Source organism: Macaca mulatta, chromosome 5 (genome assembly GCF_049350105.2).
Source record: "Macaca mulatta isolate MMU2019108-1 chromosome 5, T2T-MMU8v2.0, whole genome shotgun sequence".
In the NCBI taxonomy this organism is placed as follows: Eukaryota; Metazoa; Chordata; class Mammalia; order Primates; family Cercopithecidae; genus Macaca; species Macaca mulatta.
The window spans coordinates 104,266,615-104,293,244 of record NC_133410.1 but is presented as its reverse complement, the minus strand read 5'-3'; the positions used below and the strand labels follow the sequence as shown (position 1 = coordinate 104,293,244).

Here is a 26,630-nt window from a genome sequence, read left to right as displayed (position 1 = left end):
TAGCATGCACCTGTTAGTGTTTGCTCTTAGTACTAGTATCAGTATTGCTATTAGTATTAACATTATTAGCACTGACTGAAGGTCCAGTCCACCTCTATCTAGGCACATACAAATCTATTTAAGGCATGTCCCAGAGGAAGACTCTTTTCTGTAACTCAGCTCTTACACACATGACTCTCTTCTAATCTCTTACTGCTTTCTGCTAGTCTGACTATACATCCTAGATTTTAATTTTCACTTTTCACTGCTGTGTATATTAAGCTTAAGTAATCACATGAATATAAAATCCTTAAAAGAGGAGATCATACAACACAGTTTCTGCTGTCTTCTCCAGTTCTCAAGCCTCAAGCCCTGAAGGAAGCAACTCTCTTCAGAGCAGCTGACAGAAACCGAATCATCTTCCACTAACACTAGTTATAGGCAAGGTAGAAGATGCTAAACCATAACAGTACTGATCATGTTCCCACTCTTCAGATGCCCTCCAGTTTAACTACAGAGATAGAAATATGCATATTATAAAGCAACATAAGTTCTAAGCTAAATCAAACACCCACTACAATTCTTGCTGTATGGAAGTCTAAAGATGGAAAGATAATTAAAGTATAAGGGGGTTAGGAAAGACCTAATGGAGACAGATTGTGAATGTGAAGGGTAAGTCTTATATAAAAATAATGGGAGGAGGAGGAGGAGGAGGAGGAGGAGAAGAGGAGAGAGAAGAAGAAGAAAGGAAGAAGAAGAAGAAGGAAGAAGAAGAAGAAGAAGAAGAAGAAGAAGAAGAAGAAGAAGAAGAAGAAGAAGAAGAAGAAGAAGAAGCAGCAGCAGCAGCAGCAGCAGCAGCAGCAGCAGCAAAAGAGCATTTAGCACCATGTTAAATAATTTTCATACAATAAGCAAAATAGCTAATACATATTAGGTGTTCAGTATGAGGAACTATTCTAAGTGCTTTATAAATATTCACACTTTTGATCTTCAGAATATCCCTTTTGAGATAAACATTGTGGTCTCCATCATTTAAAAAAAAACTAAAAGGGAGACACAGAAAAATTAGATATGATCATACAGCTTATCTACCCAAGATCATTCAGCTCATAAATAGAAAGACTGAGTTATAAAACCAGGAACGCAGGCTCTCAAGTCCCACTCTTTATCATTATGTTTAACTACTCTCTTTATGGGCTCATGTAATTCTCATCACAATTCTGCAAAGGTGGTTGTGCATTCTACATACTGTAATCCATGTAAACAGAGTCCTTGGCATGTGCATTGCACAATCTGAGCAGCCATATGTGGCAGCCTTAATGATATGCATTGCATAGGTAGAAAGATTAATAATTTAGCCAAAGCTGCAGAGTTTGGATAGTCAAGATCTGAAATGCAGTCAGTCTCACTCTTTCCACTCAGCCACGAAGTATATGAGTAAAAAATAAATGTTGAGAACATGTTAGACAAGAGAGAAAAGAATCAGGAAAGCTAAGGTATAGTAATGAGCAAGAACTGTTCTGGGCTTCAAGGAGTAAACCAGTCTCTGGTTTGGTCAGAGAAAGAATAGAATGAAAACACACACTTCATCTCCCATCTGACCAACACGCTCCGGGTGAGAGAAAAAGCCACTGAATGTTCCCGAAAAGTGCAGCATAAAAACACCTTTAAAGGCCTGAACCTGGAAATAATATAAGGACAAACTGTAAGGAGAAGCAGTTCCCTCTTGTTGAGGAAAAAAAAAATTAAATAGGAACAAAGACAGCAACTGAAGGCTCAGTATCAGAGAGATTGCAGGAAAAGGTTGGGGTTATGGATGCAAAAGCATTCTACAAAAGAAAAACCATTACAAATCCAAAATGTGAAACCCATAATAATGGGAAAGCAATGAAAATTGATTAAACGGTGGGATGAGAATATAGTATAGTGTACAAGTTCACTTGGAGTCTATTTTATACAATGTGTTTTGCATTTAAAATACAATAAATTTTTGGAATATTCAGAAATAATGTAAAAAATGAATTATAAAGTAAACTGTAATCTTGTATTTATTACACTTATATTTGGTTTGGACTAATTTCTCCTCAAATTACAAAGAATAATCAAATAAGAATATGTAACACTATACAGAAACTTTTTGGTTTCAAAATATACATATATGACATGCTCATTCATCCTCTTATACAGAGGTTGGAAACATTTCTTTGAGGAAAATAACACTTATTCAGGCTCACTATTAAATGAGATACTTATTTCTGAGGTCATTTTATCCTTAGTGGCTCCATCAGATAAGAACTAATCCATCCATTTTATAGACGAGAACATTGAGACCTACTTAAGAAATTTAGGTAAGGAACTAGGTGAAGGTACAGCAATTTATAAGCCTCTTGGAGACATGATTATATATCCAAAACTGCACTGCTTTTCTTACAACCAAACCAGTGATCCCCAGTCTTTTGGGCACCAGTGACCAGTTTGTGGAAGACAATTTTTCCACGAGGGAAGGGGTAGAGGGTGGGGAGGAGACAATGGAGAGTGGTTTGGGGATGAAACTGTTCCACATCAGATCATCAGGCGTTAGTTAGATTCTCATAAGGAGTGATCCCTCACATGCACAGTTCACAATAGGGTGCAGGCTCCTATGAAAATCTAATGCCGCTGCTCATCTAACAGGAGGTGGAGCTCAGGCAGTTAATGCTCACGTCCTGCTGTGCAGCCTAGTTCCTAACAGGCCATGGACTAGTACCAGTCCATGGCCCAGGGGTTGGGGACCCCTGAACTAAACCACCCTGTCTCTTAACCTCTAAGTCTTAGTAATCTAGTAACAATCTAATAACAATTAACATAAATCTAAGTGAGCAAGTCTGCCCTAATGATCTCTGGCCTTTATAAAAGGAAGTGATGACGGGTGCCGTGGCTCACATCTGTCATCCCAGCACTTTAGGAAGCCGAGGTGGGTGGACAGCCTGAGCTCAGGAGTTTGAGGCCAGCCTGGGCAACATGGTGAAACTCCGTTTCTACTAAAATACAAAAGAAATTAGCCAGGAGTGGCAGCTTGCACCTGTAGTCCCAGCTACTTGGGAGGCTGAGGCAGGAGAATTGCTTGAACCTGGGAGGCAGAAGTTGCAGTGAGCCAAGATTGCACCATTACACCCCAGCCTGGGCGACAGAGCGAGACACCATTTCTAAAAAAAAGAGCAGGTACTCTTTTTCTATCCCTTGCTAGTAAATGCTGAACTAGCTCAGATGCATCTACCTTATTGTAAAAATATGTTCCATAAAGGGGATCCCAACTAAAATTTTAATAGGAATGAAGAATGGAATGTAATGGCAAATACTAAAATCAAAGTGCAAACAAGACTTGTTTGTTCCTCGCAATAAAACCTCTGGAAAAGAAATGAAGCTTCTTCCAAATACACAGAGCAAGAAGTGGAGACAGACAAGAAAACTGCAAAAGTGATATTAAGCGGTCTGTGGCACATTCCTCTGTACTTCATAATGAAACCAAATGTTTTCTTGTTAAAAGTTAATGTAATTGTGACTTAAAAAAAATTAAAGTTGCCTTTAAATGTTAATAATTAATTAGGAATACATAAATGCAAAATAGTGATAATTAACACATTTCTTTTCTGTCCATGAGAAGGTCCTAAGGTAGCTATCCTTCTGTGCCTGATACAAAATAACCTATTTCAACTTTTCCATATGTAGGCAGCAGCTCAAAAGATTAAAGTATTTCTCTGAGGAAGTAGTAACATATTTGTGTCTAGCACCTGGTAAACACACAATTCACATTATTAAATGACTTAAAAGAATGAATGACTTGGATTCCAAGGCAAGATGGCTGAATAGGAACAGCTCCAATCTGCTGGTCCCAGTGAGACCAACACATAAAGCAGGTGATTTCTGCATTTACAACTGAGGTATCTGGTGCATCTCACTGGGATTGGTTAGACAGTGGGCGCAGCCCACGGAGGACAACCAGAAGCAGGGTGGGCCTTCGCCTCTCCCAGGAGGCACAAGGGATCAGGGAACTCCCACCCCTAGCTGTGAGGGATTGTGCATTCCAGCCCAGATACTATGCTTTTCCCATAGTCTTTGCAACCCACAGACCATGAGATTCCCTCAGGTGCCTATACCACAAAGGCCCTGGGTTTCAAGCACAAAACTGGGCAGTTGTTGGAAGAGACACCAAGCTAGCTGCAGGAGTTTTTTTTTCATACTCCAGTAGCTGCCAGCACAGCAGTCTGAAGAGGACCTGGGAAGCTTGAGCTTGGTGCGGGGAGGGGCACCCACCATTACTGATGCTTGAGTAGGTGGTTTTCCCCTCACATTGTAAACAAAGCTGCCTGGAAGTTCGGACTGGGTGGAGCCCACCCCAGCACCCGAAAGCCACAGTAGTCAGACTGCCTCTCTAGATTCCTACTCTCTGGGCAGGTCATCTCTGAAAGAAAGGCAGCAGCCCCAGCCAGGGGCTTACAGATAAAACTCCTATCTCCCTGGAAGAGAGCACCTGGGGGAAGGGGCGGCTGTGGGCGCAGCTTCAGCAGACTTAAATGTTCCTGCCTGCCGGCTCTGAAGAGAGCAGTGGATCTCCCAGCACAGCGCTCAAGCTCTGTAAGGGATACAGTACCTCCTCAAGTGGGTTCCCTGACCCCCGTGACACCTGACTAGGAGATATCTCCCAGCAGGGGTCGACAGACACCTCATAGAGGAGAACTCTGGCTGGCATCTGGCGGGTGACCCTCTGGGACGAAGCTTCATCTAAAGCTCCATCTGAAGCTCACCAACATCAAAGATCAAAGGTAAATAAATCCGCGAAGATGAGGAAAAAACAGCGCAAAAAGGCTGAAAATTCCAAAAGCCAGAATGCCTCTTCTCCAAAGGATCACAACTCCTTGCCAGCAAGGGAACAAAACTAGATGGAGAATGAGTTTGATGAATTGACAGAAGTAGGCTTCAGAAGGTGGATAATGATAAACTCCTCCAAGCTAAAGGAGCACGTTCTAACTCAATGCAAGGAAGCTAAGAACCTTGATAATAGGTTAGAGGTATTGCTAAGTATTACCTTACCAATACCTCAAGTATTAAGAGGTATTGCTAAACTGGTTATTCAACCAGTTTAGAGAAAAACATAAAAGACCTGATTGAGCTGAAAAACATAGCACAAGAACTTTGTGAAGCACACACAAGTATCAATAGCCAAATCATTCAAGTGGAAGAAAGGATATCAGAGATTGAAGATCAACTTAATGAAATAAAGTATAAGACAAGATTAAAGAAAAAAAGATGAAAAGGAACCAAAAAAGCCTTCAACCTCCAAGAAATATGAGACTATGTGAAGACCAAACCTATGTTTCATTGGTGTACCTGAAAGTGACGGGGAGAATGGAACCAAGTTGGAAAACACACTTCAGGATATTATCCAGGAGAACTTCCCCAATCTAGCAAGGCAAGCCAACATTCAAATTCAGGAAATATAGAGAACACCACAAAGATACTCCTCGAGAACAGCAATCCCAAGACACATAATCATCAGATTCACCACGGTTGAAATGAAGAAAAAAATATTAAAGGCAGCCAGATAGAAAGGTCAGGTTACCCACAAAGGGAAGCACATCAGGCTAACAGCAGATCTCTCTGCAGAAACTCTACAAGCAAGAAGAGAGTGGGGACCAATATTCAATATTCTTAAAGAAAAGAATTTGCAACCCAGAATTTCATATTCAGCCAAACTAAGCTTCATAAGTGAAAAAGAAGTAAAATCCTTTATAAACAAACAAACACTGAGGGATTTGGTCACCACCAGGCCTGCCTTATAAGAGCTCCTGAAGGAAGGAGTAAATATGGAAAGGAAAAACCGGTACCAGACACTGTAAAAACAAAACAAAATGTAAAGACCATTGACACTATGAAGAAACTGCATCAACTAACGGGCAAAATAACCAGCTAGCATCATAATGACAGGATCAAATTCACACATAACAATATTAACCTTAAATGTAAATGGGCTAAATGCCCCAATTAAAAGACACAGACTGGCAAACTGGATTAAGAGTCAAGACTCATCAGTGTACTGTATTCAGCAGACCCATCTCACGTGCAAAGACACACATAGGCTCAAAATAAAGGGAGGAAGAAATATTTACCAAGCAAATGGAAAGCAAACAAAACAAAACAAAACAAAAAACCAGGGGTTGCAATCCTAGTCTCTGATAAAACAGACTTTAATCCAACAAAGATCAAAAGAGACAAAGAAGGCCATTACATAATGGTAAAAGGATCAATGCAACAAAAAGAGCTAACTATCTTAAATATATATGCACCCAATACAGGAGCACCCAGATTCATAAAGCAAGTTTTTAGAGACCTACAAAGAGACTCAGGTTCCCACACTATAATAGTGGGAGACTTTAACACCACACTGTCAATATTCGATAGATCAATGAGATGGAAAATTATCAAGGACATTCAGGACTTGAATACAGCTCTGGACCAAGTAGACCTAACAGACATCTACAGACTCTCTACTCCAAAACAACAGAATATACATTCTTCTCAACACCACATCACACTTATTCTAAAACTAACCACATAATTGGAAGTAAAACACTCCTCAGCAAATGCAAAAGAACAGAAATCATAACAAAGAGTCTCTTGGACCACAACGCAATCAAATTAGAACTCAATTGAGAAACTCACTCAAAACCGCACGACGACATGGAAACTGAACAACCTGCTCCTGAATGACTACTGGGTAAATAACAAAATTAAAGTAGAAATAAAAAAGTTCTTTGAAACCAATGAGAACGAAGACACAATGTACCAGAATCTCTGGGACACAGTTAAAGCAGTGTTTAGAGGGAAATTTATAGCACTAACTGCCTACAGGAGAATCAAGAAAGACCTAAAATCAATACCCTAACATCACAATGAAAAGAATTAGAGAAGCAAGAGCAAACAAATTCAAAAGCCAGCAGAAGACAAGAAATAACTAAGATCAGAGCAGAACTGAAGGAGATAGACACACAAAAAACCTTTCAAAAAAAATCAATGAATCCAGGAGCTGGTATTTGAAAAGATTAAGACAACAGATAGACTGCTAGCCAGACTAATAAAGAAGAAAAGAGAGAAGAATCAAATAGACACAATAAAAAAATGATAAAGGGGAGATCATCTCTGATCCCACAAAAATACAAACTACCATCAGAGAATACTATGAACACCTCTAAGCAAATAAATTAGAAAATCTAGAAGAAATGGATACATTCCTAGACACATACACCCTCCCAAGACTAAACTAGGAAAAAGTCGAATCCCTGAATGGACCAGTAACAAGTTCTGAAATTGAGGCAGTAATTAATAGCCTACCATCCAAAAAAAGAGTCCAGGACCAGATAAATTCACACCCAAATTCTTCCAGAGGTACAAAGAGGAGCTGATACCATTCCTTCTGAAACTATTCCAGACAACAGAAAAAGAGGGACCCCTCCCTAACTCATTTCATGAGGCCAGCATCTTCCTGATACCAAAACCTGGTAGAGACACAACAAAAAAAAGAAATGTTCAGGCCAATATCCCTGATGAATATTGATGCAAAAATCCTCAATAAAATACTGGCAAACCGAATCCAGCAACACATCAAAAATCTTATCCACCACGATCAAGTCGGCTTCATTCCTGGGATGCAAGGCTGGTTCAACATACATAAATCAATAAACTTAATCCATCACATAAACAGAACCAATGACAAAAAGCACATAATTATCTCAATAGATGCGGAAAAGGCCTTCGACTAAATTCAACAGTCCTTCATGCTAAAAATACTCAATAAACTAGGTGTTGATGGAACGCATCTCAAAATAATAAGAGCTATTGATGACAACCCCACAGCCAATATCATACTGAATGGGCAAACACTGGAAGCATTCCCTTTGAAAACCTGCACAAGACAAGGAAGCCCTCTCTCACCATTCCTATTCAACATAGTATTGGAAGCTCTGGCCCGGGCAATCAGGCAAGAGAAAGAAAGGGTATTCATATAGGAAGAGAGGAAGTCAATTTATCTCTGTTTGCAGATGACATGATTGTATATTTAGAAAACCCCACTGTCTCAACCCAAATCTCCTTAAACTGATAAACAACTTCAGTGAAGTCTCAGGAAACAAAATTAATATGCAAAAATCACAAGCATTCCTATTCATCAATAACAGACAAACATAGAGCCAAATCATGGGCAAACTCCCATTCACAACTGCTACAAAGAGAATAAAATACCTAGGAATATAACTTACAAGGGATGGGAAGGACCTCTTCAAGGAGAACTACAAACCACTGCTCAAGGAAATAAGAGAGGACACAAACAAATGGAAAAACATTCCATGCTCATGGATAGGAAGAATCAATATCGTGAAAATGGCCATACCAATTTATAGCTTCAATGCTATTCCCATCAAGCTACTACTGACTTCCTTCACAGAATTAGAGAAAACTACTTTAAATTTCATACAAAACCAAAAAAGGGCCATATGGCCAAGACAATCCTAAGCAGAAAGAACAAAACTGGAGGCATCACGCTACCTGACGTCAAACTGTACTACGTACGTGGTATAGTAACCAAAACAGCATGGTACTGGTACCAAAAACAGATATATAGACCAATGGAACAGAACAGAGGCCTCAGAAATAACACCACACATCTACAACCATCTGATCTTTGACAAACCTGACAAAAACAAGAAATGGGGAAAGGATTCTCTGTTTAATAAATGGTGTTGGGAAAACTGGCTAGCCATATGCAGAAAACTGAAACTGGACTCCTTCCTTACACCTTATACAAAAATTAACTCAAGATAGATTAAAGATTTAAACATAAGACCTAAAACCGTAAAAACCCTAGAAGAAACCTAGGCTATACCATTCAGGATATAGGAGTGGGCAAAGACTTCATGACTAAAACACCAAAAACAACTGCAAAAAAGCCAGAATTGACAAACAGGATCTAATTACACTAAAGAGCTTCTGCATAGCAAAAGAAAGTATCATCAGAGTGAACAGACAACCTACAGAATGGGAGAAAATTTTTGCAATCTATCCATCTGACAAAGGGCTAATATCCAGAATCTACAAGGAACTTAACCAAATTTCCAAGAAAAAAACAACCCCATCAAAAAGTGGGCAAAGGATATGAACAGATACTTTTCAAAAGAAGACATTTATGGGACCAACAAACATATGAAAAAAAGCTCATCATCACTGGTCATTAGAGAAATGCAAATCAAAACCACAATGAGATATCATCTCACGCCAGTTAGAATGGCGATCATTAAAAAGTCAGGAAACAACAGATGCCGGAGAGGACATGGAGAAACAGGAACGCTTTTACACTGTTGGTGGGAGTGTAAATTAGTTCAACCATTATGGAAGACAACGTGGCAACTCCTCAAGGATCTAAAACTAGAAATACCATTTGACCCAGCAATCCCATTACTGAGTATACACCCAAAGGATTATAAATTATTCTACTTTAAAGACACATGCACACATATGTTTATCACAGCACTGTTCACAATAGCAAAGACTTGAAACTAACCCAAATGCCCATCAATGATAGACTGAATAAGGAAAATGTGGCACATATACACACGAAATACTATGCAGCCATAAAAAAGAATGAGTTAATGTCCTTTGCAGGAACATGGATGAAGCTAGAAACCATCATTCTCAGCAAACTAACACAGTAACAGAAAACCAAACACCATGTGTTCTTACTCATAAATGGGAATTGAACAATGAGAACACATGGGCACAGGGAGGGCAGCCTCACACACCAGGGCCTGTTGGGGGGTGGAGCACAAGGGGAGGGATAGCATTAGGAGAAATACCTAACGTAGATGATGGGCTGATGGGTGCAGCAAACCACCATGGCACATGTCTATCTATGTAACAAACCTGCACGTTCTGCACATATATCCCAGAACTTAAAGTATAATTTAAAGAAATGAAAGAATGACTTTTCATTTGCAGACAAAAGAATACTAATAAATTGTTTAAAACGTTCATTGCCTCCCTACTAGCTAGCAAGCAACACCCACGCTCCTTGGCAAGGTATGCCTCACAACCTCTCGTCCCCAGACTCATCTCTCTATCTATATGCAAAGCCAGGCAGAGATCGTGATTCAGCAAATCTAGGCTGAAACTTACATACCTGTAGTTTAAAATGAAAGAAAAAGAGAAATAACCCAGGAAATTCTGTTGTGCAGCCCAGATTCCGGAATTCAAACCTCTGATTTATAAATGAGGGAATTTCAGCCCAGACGGTTATTGAAGTTGCCCAAGGTTGTACAGTTCAATAAGAGAAACTGCAAGTCCTTCTTTAAAAAAAGGACCTGACCTCCTCAAAAATAGGAACTACTATGCCGCATGCTTTATGCTCCTTGTTTTTCCTTTAACCTTGTTTTTAGCTTTTATCCAAATGAGGTGGATTAGATACCTCAAGAGCATTATTTACTCATTTGTTTTCTGGCAAAAGTACTGGTTTTATGCTTGACTTTGATATATTTGGCTTGGAAACCTGAGAATTTCTGGTCACAGACTCAAAGAACTATGAATGCCTCCTTGCTCTCTCTGGTACTGTTCTGGCCTTTCTTCTACATTCCTCATTTCAGGTATCTCTTCATGCTTCTGAACATGTTTGATCTAGGGCTTCTCAAAGTGATTCTGGTGCATTACTGTAGAATTTACCACCTGGTATAGACAAAAGCTCTTTAGAAAAGTTTGAACTGTAAGCACACAACTAAAGTTAGAGAAAGGCAAGTACCTGGCATGATGGTGAACTAAGCTATGACCAGGAAGAAGCTAAGGACAGAGGCTTGGAGTCAGAAAATCGTGAGTGAACATCTTGTCTCCACCCTGTCTGGTGAGTGTCACTGGAATGTAACTTGTTCCCACATGTAAAGCGCATCACAGGATCTTGAGAATTAAATGAGCTAGCATATATAAAGAACTTAACACATAATAGCAGTCAATGAATTGTAGCTAGCAGTAGTAGTTTAGCATGGTACTAGCAGCAGTAGTCGTAATATGGTCTGAATCTGTGAGTAATGGAAGAAAAAAGTGAAGCTTGCTGGGTAAATGTGGTTTGGGACTAAGGCCATGAACAGCCAGAGGTGGTGCGGGTTGGAGGAGGCCTCCTTTCAGGAAAGACATCCCTTTCAGGAATGGAGTAAAATTGTAAGGAGGACTGGTGCTACAGGAGATAAGACAGACCAGACAATACATAAGTAAATCTTACCTCGCATGCCCAGCAGGGACTGTTACACAAAGGTAGGTGACATGACTCCAAAATCCTGGCTGCCTAGTAAATGCTTTACTTCAATCAACAAACACATTTGTATTAAACATCTGCTCTGCTCCAATCACACAGGTATACAAGCAAAGAAGTACTCCAGCTCTCAAGGATCTTACTAGCTAAAGGAAACATAAATTAACATAAATGAACAATAGTCACCAATTAGCTCAAAGGAGTGGGCATCTGGAAAAAATTCTGACTATTTTTTTAAGATGGGCTATTCCTTGCCAATATTCCCAAACAAACTCACACTATCCAGTCTTTCGCTTTATCCAGTTTCTTAAAACCACCTTCTCCACAAGATAAGCACGTGTAAAGGGTGGTAAGCCAATCTAATAGTTATATCTAAAAATTTCCTGACTAAAAATTTCACTTGTTAAAGGAGTTCACAAATGGTTGTGCTTGGAATTTCCTTCTGGAGTTAGTATTCATCCATCGATTCTCTCATTTTTGAGTGGCAATAATCTAAACTGAATCACAAAAACACACAGCTCATGACCTCACATCTTTTTTACTAAAATTAGGTCATTCCTTTATATTTACCCTTTTGGTTTTTTTGGTTTTGGGGATTTTTTTGTTTGTATGTTTTGAGACGGGGTCTCACTCTGTCACCCAAGTTGGAGTGCAGCAGAGTGATCTTGGCTCACTGCAACCTCTACCCCCCAGGTTCAGGCGATTTCCCCACTTCAGTCTCCAGGGTCGCAGGGGCCACAGGTGCTCGCCACCACATCCAGCTACTTTTTTGTATTTTTGGTAGAGATGAGGTTTTGCCATGTCGCCCAGAATGGTCTCAAACTCCTGCGCTCAGGTGATCCAACCACCTCAGCCTCTGAAAGTGCTGGGATTACAGGTGTGAGCCACCGCGCCCTACCGAATCTGCCCTTTTGAATATCATGGCATAAACTACAAGTTTTACCTCCAAATACAGCATCTGAAAGGGAATAGAATATTTACCTAATGTTGGCTTATTTTTTCTTGACTGGATGAACTAATTTAGTGACTAAGGCTAAAAATTCTAAAAGTGAAATAATTTTAGGTTATTCTCAGCAAACAAGTATTAAGGTTTAATTCTTGCCACAGAAAAATCAATTATATGTAACACTTCAAATTTGATCCAGTGCCTTCCACAAGAAGCTGTATTATGAGACCGTCCCCAGAATAGTTTTTTACTCTATGTATTAGATGTCTCACCCATAAAATCCTCACTTCAAGTGATACATAAAAACTGATAAAATTGGTAGAAGCTTAGAGATACTATTCCTTAACAAACAAGATTTGATATTTTTGTAAAGCTACAAATAATTGTCCTTATTTAATGAGAAATTAAGAAAGAAAAACGAATACTTTATATTCTTGAATGTTACCAAACAAGAAGCAACTAATCTCCATTCCACCAAAGTAAAGATCTGAAAAACTAGAGTTAACTGCCAAAAGATTCACAAGAGATGATGCAAATATACTCACTAACATTTCATGGCAGTACTCACTACTTTTGACAAGGATAGTACGTAAATATTTGTAAGATTATTGTTATTCTAAGAGTTTAGATTTATAATTAAATAGGGAATTATAAAAGATATTGATCTAAAAATTTTCCCATCTCAGGAATTCTGATCTGTTTAGAATACTTCACAAAATTTCAAATATCCCTGAAAAGACATTATTTCAAAGTTATTACTTAGCTATTCACTAGAGAAAACAGACACGTGGAAAGTATACAGTTTGTACTGCACATCACAGTATTAATTTTAAAAAATATATGATGAGGTCAATATAGTATGTAAAAAACTATGCAGGTACATCCATAATAGTTACAGCAATTTCTCTGCTAAATGCTTGATTTTTGCTTATTACACGAAAATATAACTTATGAAGTTATATTTATAATAGCCAGGTGTGGTGGCTCACTCTTGTAATCCCAGAACTTTGGAAGGCCAGGGCAGGAGGATTGCTTGAGCCTAGGAGTTCGAGACCAGTCTGGGCAACACAGTGAGACCTCATCTCTGCAAAAAGTCAAAAAATTAGCCGAGCATGGTGGCATGCACGTGTAGTCCTGCCTACTGGGGGAGAAGACAGGAAGGAAGATCCCTTGAGCCAGGAGTTCAAGGTTGCAGTGAGCTGTTATACCACTGCACTCCAGACTGGACAACAGAGCGAGACCCTGTCTAAAAAAACAACAACAGAAAAGAAGTAGATACATTTCTTATCTGACACCTAGATAATCCATGGATACTGAACCAAGAGATGTTTTTCCCATCATCATATTAGATTATTAACTCTATGGAAAGAATAAGCAATTTTATTTTTTACCTTCAAGGACCAATAATTCTTGTTTTTCTACTTTAAGGATGGTAAAGGGAACACTTATTAACTGGGAAATCTAGTCAAAGTTTCAAAATGCAATTCAACTTTGGATATGCCACATCTATTGACATAAACTGCAATTCTGTATTAATTCTGTGAAGTTATACTGAGCAAGAGGTAAAGAAAACCTTCTTAGCCAATGTGCTAAATGGCTGTTGCCCCTGTTTTCCCCTGTTGTGTTATGAAATGTTCCATACATGGGGCCTATGTCATTACTAGATCCGTTAACAGTTTCACAGCTGAGTTTGGCTTCATTTGTTAAGAATCAAGCTGCCCCATCACTTGTATAGAGCTGAACAGGCTGTTATGGTTTATAATGTAAAACTCACAAAAGTGCACAGCTGCTGTTCATATTCTTAAAGAAGTCTGTTATAATAATGATGTCACGGAAAAAAGCTGGAACCTATTATGTGTCCCAGACAGTCAGGCCATTCAATCTCTCCAGTCAATGCAGGTATACAGGTTGCACCATAAACATTATGGTAGCATTACAATAAGGCAATAAGTTCATTTTTTAAAAAAAATCACTGAAGGCCAGTAATTAGGTCCTCTCTGTAGTTCTGCTTTCAGTAAGCTTCACTTACCGCTAGAACTAACCAAAAAGTACAAACATCATCCTTTCACTGTCTAACACCCTATTTGAACCACAGAGCTTTGCAAAACTTACATATAATTCCCTTGAAGGAAAACTGCACATGGTTGTCTAATTTCTCTTTAGTTATCCCACATATGTCTACACAGTAAGAATGAATTGAATCATGTTCTCCAGGGAAATGCAAAGCAATAATGCATTACTGATTTTAAGATCTTACATCTATGTATTTAAAATCTGCTACCACTAACTATGGCATGTAATGTTAAGTAGCTTCATCCCGGATCAGAAGCAGATATGGAAGAGGAGTCCAGTTTCCTAATTTTAGTATTTTTAAAATAATAAACCATATAAACAATTTCCAAGTGAGAACTTTTTAATGACTTAAGAATATGTAAATATTTCCTACTATGGGTTGAGTATCCCTTATCCCAAATACTTGAGACCAGAAGTGTTTCAGGTTTTGTAATTTTTTGGATTTTGGAAAATTTGCATATATATGAGAAATTTTGGGGTTGGATCCAAGTCTAAACATGAAATTCATTTATGTTTCATATATACCTTATACATATTGCCTGAAGGTAATTTTATATAATATTTTAAATAATTTTGTGCATGAAAGAAAGTTTTGTGTTAAGTGCTTATGTGTGAAATTTTCCACCTTGTGGTATCATGTCAGTACTCAAAAAGGTTAGGGTTTTGGAGCATTTTGGATTTAGAATTTTCAGATAAGGGATTCTCAACCTATATATACATATGCAACATTTTAATTACCTTTAATTCCAAATTAGAGAAGAGAAATTTCACAATCAACTATGTAATTTATAACTATTAAAATTATTGGAATGTTCTTGAGATAAAAACAGAACAAATTCAGGACAATTAAAAAGCCCTACATTCTAGTTCCAAATCTGCCATTAACTAGTTGTTTAATCTTGGGCAAATTATTTACAGCATTCCATTTCCATTTCTTTAACATGAAGAGCATGAGAAACAATGCTATAAAAAGTTCCACTTTCCCACGATAATATTTCTCAACTTATAGTTACTAGGTATAAAAAAACCAAGAATCAAAACAATATCTAAGCCTTACTTGCTTGGTACAGGGCACTATCCTAAGCATGACACACATATTAATTCCTTTAACTTTCAAACAAACCTATGCAGTAGGTACTATTATTATCTTTATTTAGACCTGAAGACACAGAGGAGCCGATATGCTGAGTAGATTATCAAATGTCACATAAGCAGTGAGTGGAAGAGAGAGACTTTGTATCCAGGCTGACTGATTTCCAGAGCCATCTCTTTTCACCTCCATACTACTCTGCATATACTGGGATATTCCTAGAATCAGGAGCACTAATTGGTATAATTGTCTAGTTAAAGGGAAAGGGTCAAAATTTAATTGTGGAAGGCTGATGACTGAAGATACTGCAGTGCCTTAAGAACTCCGCCATGAATAGCAACTCTACAACACAGTTTCATGTATATGTGGAGAAAATGTTAGATAGTTCCCTAGATCCTAATCCATTTGATTCTGCCCACGAAATGCAAACATATACAGTGCTACAAAGAAAAGCATATTTATCTGCATGAACATATTCTATCCTATGCCTACAACTCTAAGGCAACATTTCTTAACACCTGCTGGTTTTTGGAGTTGTACTATGAGGCCAGAATTCAATTCAATAATGGCATGTCACAAAGTGACAGCAATAGTTAAACTTGGTATCAGCTATAAGATGACATTTAAACATGATATCTGTTACATATAGCTACAATTGGAAAACAATGTATTTCAACAATGATTATTTATAACTCAGGGAAAACCCTCCTTATCAGCATGGGAAACTGTGTTATTTAATTTACTGCCTATTAAGACTTAATTGATTGCGTAATAATAAGAATAGTTTTTTCTAAGTAGCATGAATAATAAAATTTCCAGAGGTTCTAAAGTTTATTATCTTGACAAAAGTGTAATATAGTCATACATGTTCTCATTTATGAAAGTGTAATACAGTTATACATGTTCTCAATTATGAAAGTGTAATACAGTCATACATGTTCTCAATTATGAAAGTGTAATACAGCCATACTTGTTCTCAGTCATTTATGAAAGTGTAATACATTCATACGTGTTCTCAGTCATTTACAATCACTAACCAAATAATTTTAAAGATACAAAAGACATTATATAAAGACAGGTTGTTTACTTCTTTATTAAGGAGGTAAAGCATAAGAGGTATTTTCCTCCATTTTAATAGACCAAATAGCTTTAAAATGTCTGAGAATTCAAACTGTCTTTCACTGAATCCTCATGCAGCTGCACAAATAAAATTATTCTGACTCCATTTAAATTATTTCTTGCCACAATCTACACATCCAAAAATACATGATTAAAGGAAAATTCCACTTAGTACCAGTGCTACATGCAAAACAATCTGAGACCTGCCACTTCTACCTACTTTACAACATGCAGGTAAACCTCGAATTAGACTCTTTTGTCTTCTGGTCTTTTGCCTGTGCCAAAGAGCTATGTAACCAGATAATTCCTTTTCTAGTAAATAGCCACAATACAAGGTAAGTGTGGAAACATTCTAAATCATTTGAAATGTTTGGGCACAGCTGGTAGAACACCTGTTGGAGATGGATGAGTGATGTTTGAGACGCAAAACAACAGAAGCAAGGGAATTTTCACATGACTTTCACTGCACACTTCTCAGCATCAATAATTTTAAGTTTACTGAGAGGCTTTGATGAAAAAGCAGCAAATTAGAATTAGATTACCATTTTATTCTTCTGGAAAACACAGAGCAATTCACTGAAAATATGCCCAGAAAAAAAATGAATCATTACCAATTCAACAATCGTACAGATGGTGAAAAAGTCCTGTCAAATGATCATTTTCTTTCTTTTAACTTGCCCACACCACCTGCTAACCCTTCATAATTTTAATCTCTTTTTAAATGTCTAACTTTATTTTACAAATAAAAATTTTAAAAATCTATAAAGAAAATATTGATTTTAACTTCACTATTTTCAATTGCTAAATATTTACTCATTCAAAGAAAGTAAGCAATACTTTTTCATATTTTCTTTTCTTTTTTTTTTTTTTTAGACAGAGTTTTCACTCTTGTCGCCCAGGCTGGAGTGCAGTGGCGCGATCTCGGCTCACTGCAACTTCCACCTCCTGGGTTCAAGCGATTCTCCAGCCTCAGCCTCCTGAGTAGCTTGGTAGCTGGGATTACAGACGCGCAACCACCACGCCTTGCTAATTTTTTTGTACTTTTAGTAGAGACAGGGTTTTGCCATGTGGGCCAGGCTCGTCTCTAAACTCCTGACCTCAAGTGATCTGCCCGCCTCCGCCTCCCAAAGTGCTGGGATTACAGGCATGGGCCACTGTGCACCTGTCCTTCATATTTTCTTTTATCACCTAAAGGAGGACCAGGAGGCAGGTTTTACAACTAAATTGTAGAAGGCACACGGAGAAAGAAACTAGTTGAATTTCACAGGTTGTTTCACCAAACAGGAAAAATAAAATATGGCTTCCTCATTAAAATTCCCAATATTCAAATAAAGTATCTAACGTCACACCAAGAAGAACGTCCTTCAACTTTATAATGTACCTAGTACCATGAAGCTAAAAATTCAGAACAACTTTTCTGCAGGGGGTTAGATAACCAGAAGCAGAGAAATCAGTTAAAAGTCTATGCCAAAATCCAGTAATTCAAGGATGAAAGCCTTGAAGAGGACTGTGAGAGCAAGCAGGAACTTCAGGGCTCTATTCTGGAGACCAACGGAGGAAGAAGTAATAGAGCTGGGTAATATATTCAATTCAGTATAAAGGAGAAGAACAAATCCAGTGCTGTTGAGATGGCCCTTCTGTATAGCTAGTGATATGGCAAAGAAACACTGAATTGAATAACAGATAAATCTAAGTTTTAATTAGCAATCCAACAGCCTCAAATGAACACAGCTTACATGTATTACACAACTCAGTAAACACTATCTGTTCACAATGTTCAACAATTGTGATAAAGACACAAAAAGTTTTTTAAGAACTTAAAGCTCCAGCAAGGATACAGAAATTTGAATCCCCAAGGACTGTGGCATACTGAGAATCCCATAAGCCAGGAGTATCCAATCTTTTGGCTTCCCTAGGCTACAGTGGATGCATTGTCTTGGGCCACACATAAAATATACTAACACTAACGACAGCTGTGGTGAGCTTAAAAAAAATGAAAAATTGCAAAAATATCTCATAATGTTTTAAGAAGGTTTATGAATTTGTGTTGGGCTGCATTCAAAGCTGTCCTGGGCTGCGTGCTACCCGTGGGCCACGGGTTGGACAAGCTTGCCATAAGCTGTATTGAAAATGCCTCCATTTACAAGAACTCAAATGAAGAAATGATTAACACACCCAGACTCTAACTATATTCTGACAATTCTTGTTTTGTTAATTCACAAATGTTTATTTTTTACAATATAATAATACTTCCCAAATGCATTAGTGTTGCTGGCCTAATTCCTAGACAAAAACAAAGGAAGGGGGCGAGGGAGGGAGTAGTATCAGATTACTTTGTAATAGTATCTGATTCAAAACAAACAATTCAAGTTAAAGCACTGATCATAGTTACTAACTAAAATAACTGGTGGAGTTCACCAAATAATTTAATGAGTCTTGACTTCCTTCATTTTTGGCAAAGATGTCCTAAAATGGCTTTGGCTTTAAAAAGGTGTCAAACCAAAAACAGGACATTTTTTCTAGAAAATATCTGAATCATAATCAAATCATAAAAATTGGAAAATGTAATCACTATCCCTAAAAAATGCAAAAGAACAAATGAGGTTTCTTACTAGCTATTACTAAATTTTGTTGGGAATATGCTACCTCTAGTTGCCTGTCTCTATCCAGGATTTAAAAGAACCTAAGAAAGCTACAGTAATACATCAAAGGTTAGTTATCAGTTTGCTTTGAACCTTACTTAAAGTACCAAAGTTTATAAATTTTACAAACCTGACAAAATCAAGCACAAACTAGTACACTATATTATTCTAGGAAAATATCCAAATATGCAAATACAGTGGACCCTCAAGCTTACTTTCAAGTACACTCTTTAAATTTTCATGAAAAACTAATATTATCACAGACCCCATATTGTCAAGAACTATTAAAATATTGAAGGTTACTGAAGACTTTAATTATCCTGATTTTAACTCATAGTGTTACTATGATTACTAGATTAGTGCTTAACTACAGAAGCTTTAAAATTAATTCTAGAGCAAAGAAGAAATGTGGGGAAAATTTAAATTTGCAGATGTAGCTTCTTTTTAATCACATGCAGAATCTCCATAGGAATGTATCAATTTAAGCACTTGGTTCCATCATCAGGTTCCTTCATCCTTTGCTGAAAGTTGGTGATTCCCATTTAGGATGTCAGAGCCCTAAAAACAATTTTGATTTGTCAAATGGCAAAAGGGACATAGAGGCTTGGAGTTCAGATTATGGAATCAGAGTATCTGGGATTTTTTTTCTTTTGTTTATTTTTTAAAGAAACAGGGTGTCATTCTGTTGCCCAGGCTGGCATATAGTGGCTGCATCACAGCTCACTGCAAACTTGAACTCCTGGGCTCAAGCGATCCTCCTGCCTAAGCCTTTCAAGTAGCTAGGACTACAGGCATGTTCTACCAATCACGGCTAATTTAAAGAAAAAAAATTGTAGACACAGGGTCTGGCAGAGTTGCCCAGGCTGAAATCTGGGATCTTAAGGAAGGCTCCCAAATCTCTTTTTGCCCTAGTTTCTCTTCCATATAGGGTTGTTGAAGAAATATAGCGGAAACTATAATGTGCTTTTTAAGGGATTTGGTATATAGTAAATGTAAGCTATTATTACAGTTTTCTGTGGTCTGACAATCCAAAGCACCTTGAGGCTTCTATTTATCTACTTCTGAAAAGCTATCAATTCAACATGCTCCAACAACAAAATCCAAGGACCAGATAGGAACCTTAAAACATCTAAGCAATTCTGGACCAAAATGGAGTATGAGAGCTTTTTATTTAGACAGAGTCTTGCTCTGTCTCCCAGGTGGGAATGCAGTGGTGCAATCTCAGCTCACTGCAACCTCTGCCTCCTGGGCTCAAGCGATTCTCCCGCCTCAGCCTCCCAAGTAGCTGGGATTACAGGCGTGTACCACCACACCCTGCTAATTTTTGTATTTTTAGTGGAGACAGGGTTTCACCATACTGACCAGGCTGATCTCAAACTCCTCACCTTGTTATCTGCCCACCTGAGCCTCCCAAGCACTTCTAATTTCTCCCACTAGTACAGTTTAAAACCCTCGACACCATATATAAAACACACATAAGAGGACTACGAAGAGTGGAGAGGAAATGACTAGCTAGAGATCTCAGAACCCCAGAGGAACAACATGGCCATGAGTTCCCTAAATTTCCTTTCCGTCTCATGCATCCCAGACAGAATCAGCACAATGCATACCTCAACTTTCATTCAGTGTTCTATTTTCCTCGATTTTATTTTTGGAGCTTTACAAATTAATCAACATTTGCCTTTACACTAAACCTATATAAAATATCTAGGATTTTCTGAAAATAAGATAGGGAAAATAAGCACATGAGGACTCATTTATCCCATAGCCACTATCTTGCCGTGGCTCAGACCATAGTGCCACTTCCAATCTCACTCCCTCAATATCCCAACTAAGCTCTTATCTAGTTTGTGATTGCTATCTGATAACTGAAACTTAAGAATTGCCCTTCCCTCTCCCACAGTGTGTCTGTATGTATATGTGTGTGTGTGTGTGTGTGTGTGTCTGTATATACTTTAGAAAACAAAAATCCATTTGTATATTCTGCTATATGTTGTAGTCTCTCATTATTTCATGCATTTAAGTCTTGCCCATCAGATAAAAATCTCAACCCTAAACAGAATAAGGAACAAAATCATATTCTTTTAATTTTTTTCCACTATGAATAGCAGGGTGCTAGACACATAGAGCAGGAGTCAGTTTATTTATTCAATGTATGACAATTAAATCCCTATCAGTTAATGTGCTGAGCGATGAGGATTAAGAGAAAAACAGAAGGCAATGTCTGTCCATAAACGGTTTGTGGATGACTGTGAGAAAGCCATGTAAACAAACATTTTAAGGTGTATACTGAGAATCAAAATGGAGATGTATTCAAGGCATTAATATGGGAAGACTGAGAGGAAGTGCCTAACTCTGCCAAGGAAAACATCACAGAAAAAGATATGGGTCATTTAAATAGAATCATGACGGATAAAAATTTCCCAATCAAGAGAAGAGATAGGAATGGCATTCAACTAACAGAGAACAGCAAGTGCAAACAAAATGATGAATGAGTGAGCAGGCCGGTACAATAAGGGACTATAAAAAATGCATAGGCTGTAAGTTCAGGTATAGAAAGGGCAGTGACAAGTACCAAGGCTAGAATGGCAGCAAGGACTTAATAAAGTTGGAGGACTCCACATGCCACAAGACACATTCCTCCGGTCCTGGAGGCACTGGGGGTTACTGCAGAGAGAGTGACAGGCTCAGATATCCATTCTGCTGATGAAATGGTAGACAGTTTGGAAGGGGAAAAAAATGAACAAATGTTAACAAACTATTTCAGAGTCTGAGAAATGATGAGGATCTGTGCTAAGGGACACAGAGAAGAGAACCGTGCTAATTTCAAGCCTAAGTACAGATGAAAACAAATGGAGTGAGAAGAGAAGAGAGCCAAGGAAAGGACTGAGCAACATCAACATTTAACATAAAGCTCTACTGAAAGTCAAATCCATTCTTAGTTTGGAAATAAACTAAATTTTTTTTTCTCTTTAAAACTGTAGTTCTCAAAGCATAAACAAGAAGAAACAGATCAAGATGAATATTTTAAAGCCTACACCAGAAACTCTTTATCTATCCAATAATCTTCCAATGTCTTTCAAACACTACATGTTCAAAAATAAATAAATTCCATCTCCCTTGCAGCCCACTCCCCTCACCCCCCACAAAAAAAAAAAAAAAAAAAAAAAAAAAAAAACTGTCAAAGCAAAGTTGCTGCAAACATACCTGTTCGTTAGGCTTCTTTTTGAAAATGGGTACAAAAAATTCATTTGAAAGCAGTAAATAAAGTCTACAGTCACTCATCCTATTTGGCCACTACACCATTTGACTTCTCTTCTCTAACTGCTCCTGTCTGTCCCACGAAATTCAAATTACTGCTCTTACACCTTTGGTTAGACATATGGCAAACTGCCTCAGTATAATTTGGCATAAAAAATCATTATGATTTTTCCTTTAACATTAATGATTTAATTTCTGTGAGGTGTACTATCATAGCAAATTCAACTTGACTTAGAGCTACACAGCAGGAATACCACGGTCAGATAAATATGCTGCTGCTATTTGTAGCATAAAATGCTCCAATAGAAGCACTCTTTTCTGACTTTATGGTTTATACAAGGCACATCACTTCAAGTACACCCACTGACTTTACCATTATGAAACCTATAAAATACAAAAATAATAATAAATACAGGCAAAAATGTAAGGCTTACATTATAGTCTAACAAAAAAAAAAAAATGCACACAAAACCTAAACTTTTCACTCCTCTATTAGAGGCAACATAACTTTAGAAAGATAAGGCATTTTCCCCTGAAATCATGTGCCCATATTTATTTTATTTTGTTCTCCTTACTAACATTTTCTGAGTATCTATGATGCCCCAAGCATTCTACCTATACTGAGAAGAATATGAGTCTTGCATATTCTTTCAGGTAAAGTGGCTGGCAATAACTGAATGAAATCAGCCTCCACCCAAAGGCTACCATATCACCATTTAGTTCTCAGCTCTAAGATTACCTCTCTGAAAGCCATGCCCTAAATATTTCTGCTAATACACCACCTCACACACATACCAGTCACTCTCTATCCTTTTACTCTGTTTCATTTTTTTGTAGAACCATCAGCCTTGTCTTGATTATTTATTTATTTATTTATTTATTTATTTATTTATTTATTTCGAGACAGAGTCCCACTCTGTCATCCAGGCTGGAGTGCAGTGGCGTGATCTCGGCTCACTGCAAGCTCTGCCTCCCGGGTTCACGCCATTCTCCTGCCACAGCCTCCCCAGTAGCTGGGACTACAGGCGCCCGCCACCACACCGGGCTAATTTTTTGTATTTTTAGTAGAGACAGGCTTTCACCGTGTTATCCAAGGCGGTCTCAATCTCCTGACCTCGAGATCTGCCCACCTCGGCCTCCCAAAGTGCTGGGATTACAGGTATGAGCCACTGCGCCCGGCCTTGTCTTGATTTTTTTTTTTTTTTTTATTACTCTGTGTGTTTACTTTGAGTGTGACTTCCACTACTGAAATACAAGCTGTATCAGGGCTGGAAAATGTCCGTCTTGTTCACCACTTTATCAACAGTCCTTAGAAGGGTGCCTGGCATGTGCACAACATACATTTGGTGGTCTAATGAGTGCTTCCAAGTTCACAAACTACGAAAATATTAAAACTTTGTTTTAAATAAAATCGTAATAGGGATTGATTTGGTACCTCCATGAGTTCACAAGATCCAGAGACATATATATTCCATTAATTGACAGGCTAATAGGAAAAGATTTACTCAATTTAGTTTCTATCTAGTGCCATAAATTCAGTGGAAGTCAAATGCAAACTGCCCTTGAAGCATATTTAAGCTGTCTTTAAAACAGAGATATAAGAAAAGGAATATAAGAGGAAACAAAATTAATTTACTTGCTGAAAGAAGTACGAATACCATAGTTAGGAATTCATAATGCAAACAGTTTCAAAATGTCATTCAAGTTTCAAGTTCATATTTTTTTCTATGACTTACTGTAGTTGTTATCAAAACACACTACACACTATTATATTAAAATTATAAAACAGAAACTGTTGTATTCCATAATAATTGGGATCCTCTGGAGGTGAGCAGCATATTCATGTTTGGATTAAATAATGTGAAAGTTTTATTTGGTACTACTATAAAATATGAAAAAAAGAAAATTAAAACAAAAAAACAAGAAGGCACACAGAATCCTAAAGTATCATGCTTCCAAAAACACGATGGAATAAAGTTCCACTTTTAAAACCCTTTTGCAGGGGAAAAAAACTATTAATTGCATGTTGATACAGAAAGCACACAAAAGTTGCATTTTCTCTACTTTGGATCCCAGACTCTCAGTTCCATAAGTATAGCCCATTGTACGTAATTCCCAGGTCAGGGGTGCAGTAGACAAATTAATTAGTCTATTAAGTCTCAGTCGTATCCTGGCACTGATGTTTAGGTTAGCACCTTCGGCAACAAGTTTCTAATGCTTAACTATGCTGCCATTTGTTCCTGAGAGAAATTAGGAATGAAGGGGAAAAAAAAAAAAAAAAAAACCATGGCTGGGAAAAGTTCCCACTGACCTAAAGGCAGAAACATGCACGTGAGTCAGTGGTAGATTGGCGTATACATAAAAAGGAGAAAAACTCCATTTGATTAGTTCTTGCTATTTCAAGTGATTAGGAGAAAAATAAATGGTTTCATATCTAAGGGAAATTTAAATGCATTTAACACTCAACAAAATCAACCTTAAAAAGATGATAATTTGCTATGACTTAGCACTAAAGAGAAGCCCATGATTTCATATGACGAATCTCTGAAATATTTCATGGGAAGATTGAACACTTGGCTAAGTATGCGTGGATGCTACAAATGACTGAAATGAACCAAATCACATATTTCCAAAAACAAACACATGTGCACTCATGCACATACACATAGAGAAAGAGAAAGAGACTATCAGTTATTATTCACCTTGAGCCATCAGCTACTGCAGGGTGTATCTAAAACACCACATACCATACATAGTTGGAAATACAACAGTGCCAAGTTTATTGACTGTCATACAATGCAACAGAATACCTATGCACTGTGTAGGAATTTTCTTTTCTCTTAAACTTTTCATTTTCTTTTGTTCAGTGAGGTCATGGTACAGTGAAATGATTTTACAGCACCGCTGACCCAGAAGTGTGCAAGGGATTAGGCTCTAACAGCTGTTTCACACATAATAATTGGGTGTTGAGATTGCCTCAGATATCTCTGAGAACAGTAATGAGAAGCAAGTAACAGGATAAAGAATAACTCGGTTTACAATGACAGTCTGTCATAACAAATATCTGTTACATATTGGTCAATCACACCATGTTAGAACCCTGATACACCTTTACTAAAGTGATGTTAAACACTAGGCCATTTAGAATCCATCCAGCGTGCTGGATTACTGAAAAGCAATTGCAGTAGATATGTCTTAGAGTTTCTCCAGACTATCCTATTGTCTGGGCTCTATAAAAGCTTGAGTTTGTCTCATTTCCCCAAATCAAGGCCATTAAATTGGGGATTATGCAAACATAACTACACTTCTTAGAATTTTTCTTCAGGAAATAATCAGAAATACTGAGATACGAAAGTATTAAGGAGGTCAAAAAGATAATGATTTAATATTATGTATAATAGTAAAAACTGAAACAATGAAAATGTACAACAATAAGAAAAAAGTTAAATAAACTATGATATAATGGAATAATAAGAAGTCATTAAGTGCCATGTTTTCAAGGAACAGTTAATAGGACATAAAATCGCTAGATTATGGCAGACTAATAATGAAGAATTGCTAAATGAATGAAATAAAAAGGCAATTTACAACTTTATGAATAGCTTTAATTTAATTTTAATACATATGCATATTACATAAAAAACATTACACATACATCTTTTATATATAATATGCACATTCATTATAAAGAAAAAGAAAGATACACCAGATGCAGACAGAGGTTATCTTCGGGTAGTTGAAAGAAACACGATTCTTACTATAAACACATACTACTTTTATAACCAGAAATGAAGCTATTGTAGCTACTATAGCAGTTTGAGTCAAATAAGTCATTAACAAAGATGATGATCCTGACAGAATACAGGATGAATCAGACCTTTCTGAGTGATATTCTCATCAAACACTTGATATAAACCTCAGACCTAGCCAAGTCCAGCAAATCCTGATACCCTCCAACACTATCTTTCCTTCAGGCATAACTAATCCCTGTTATTAAATTACTGTTTCTTATTATTATGTATATTAATGTAATGTCTATTTATCTGTGTGATGTGTTGTAAAATGCCCATTTTTTTAATGGCTCTGGAATTCATCCTCTAAGGCCAAAAAAGGGGTGTGTGTGTGTGTGTATGTATTTGACAAACTCATTTATTTATGACAAACTGCCCTAAACCTGTTTCACATATGGCAATGGATATT

General features: G+C 37.5%; 1 protein-coding gene across 9 annotated transcripts in view; it reads right to left on the bottom strand.

Moving 5' to 3' along the window:
* Positions 1-26,630, bottom strand: part of BMPR1B (bone morphogenetic protein receptor type 1B) — a 395,286-nt gene that overhangs the window by 199,096 nt on the left and 169,560 nt on the right.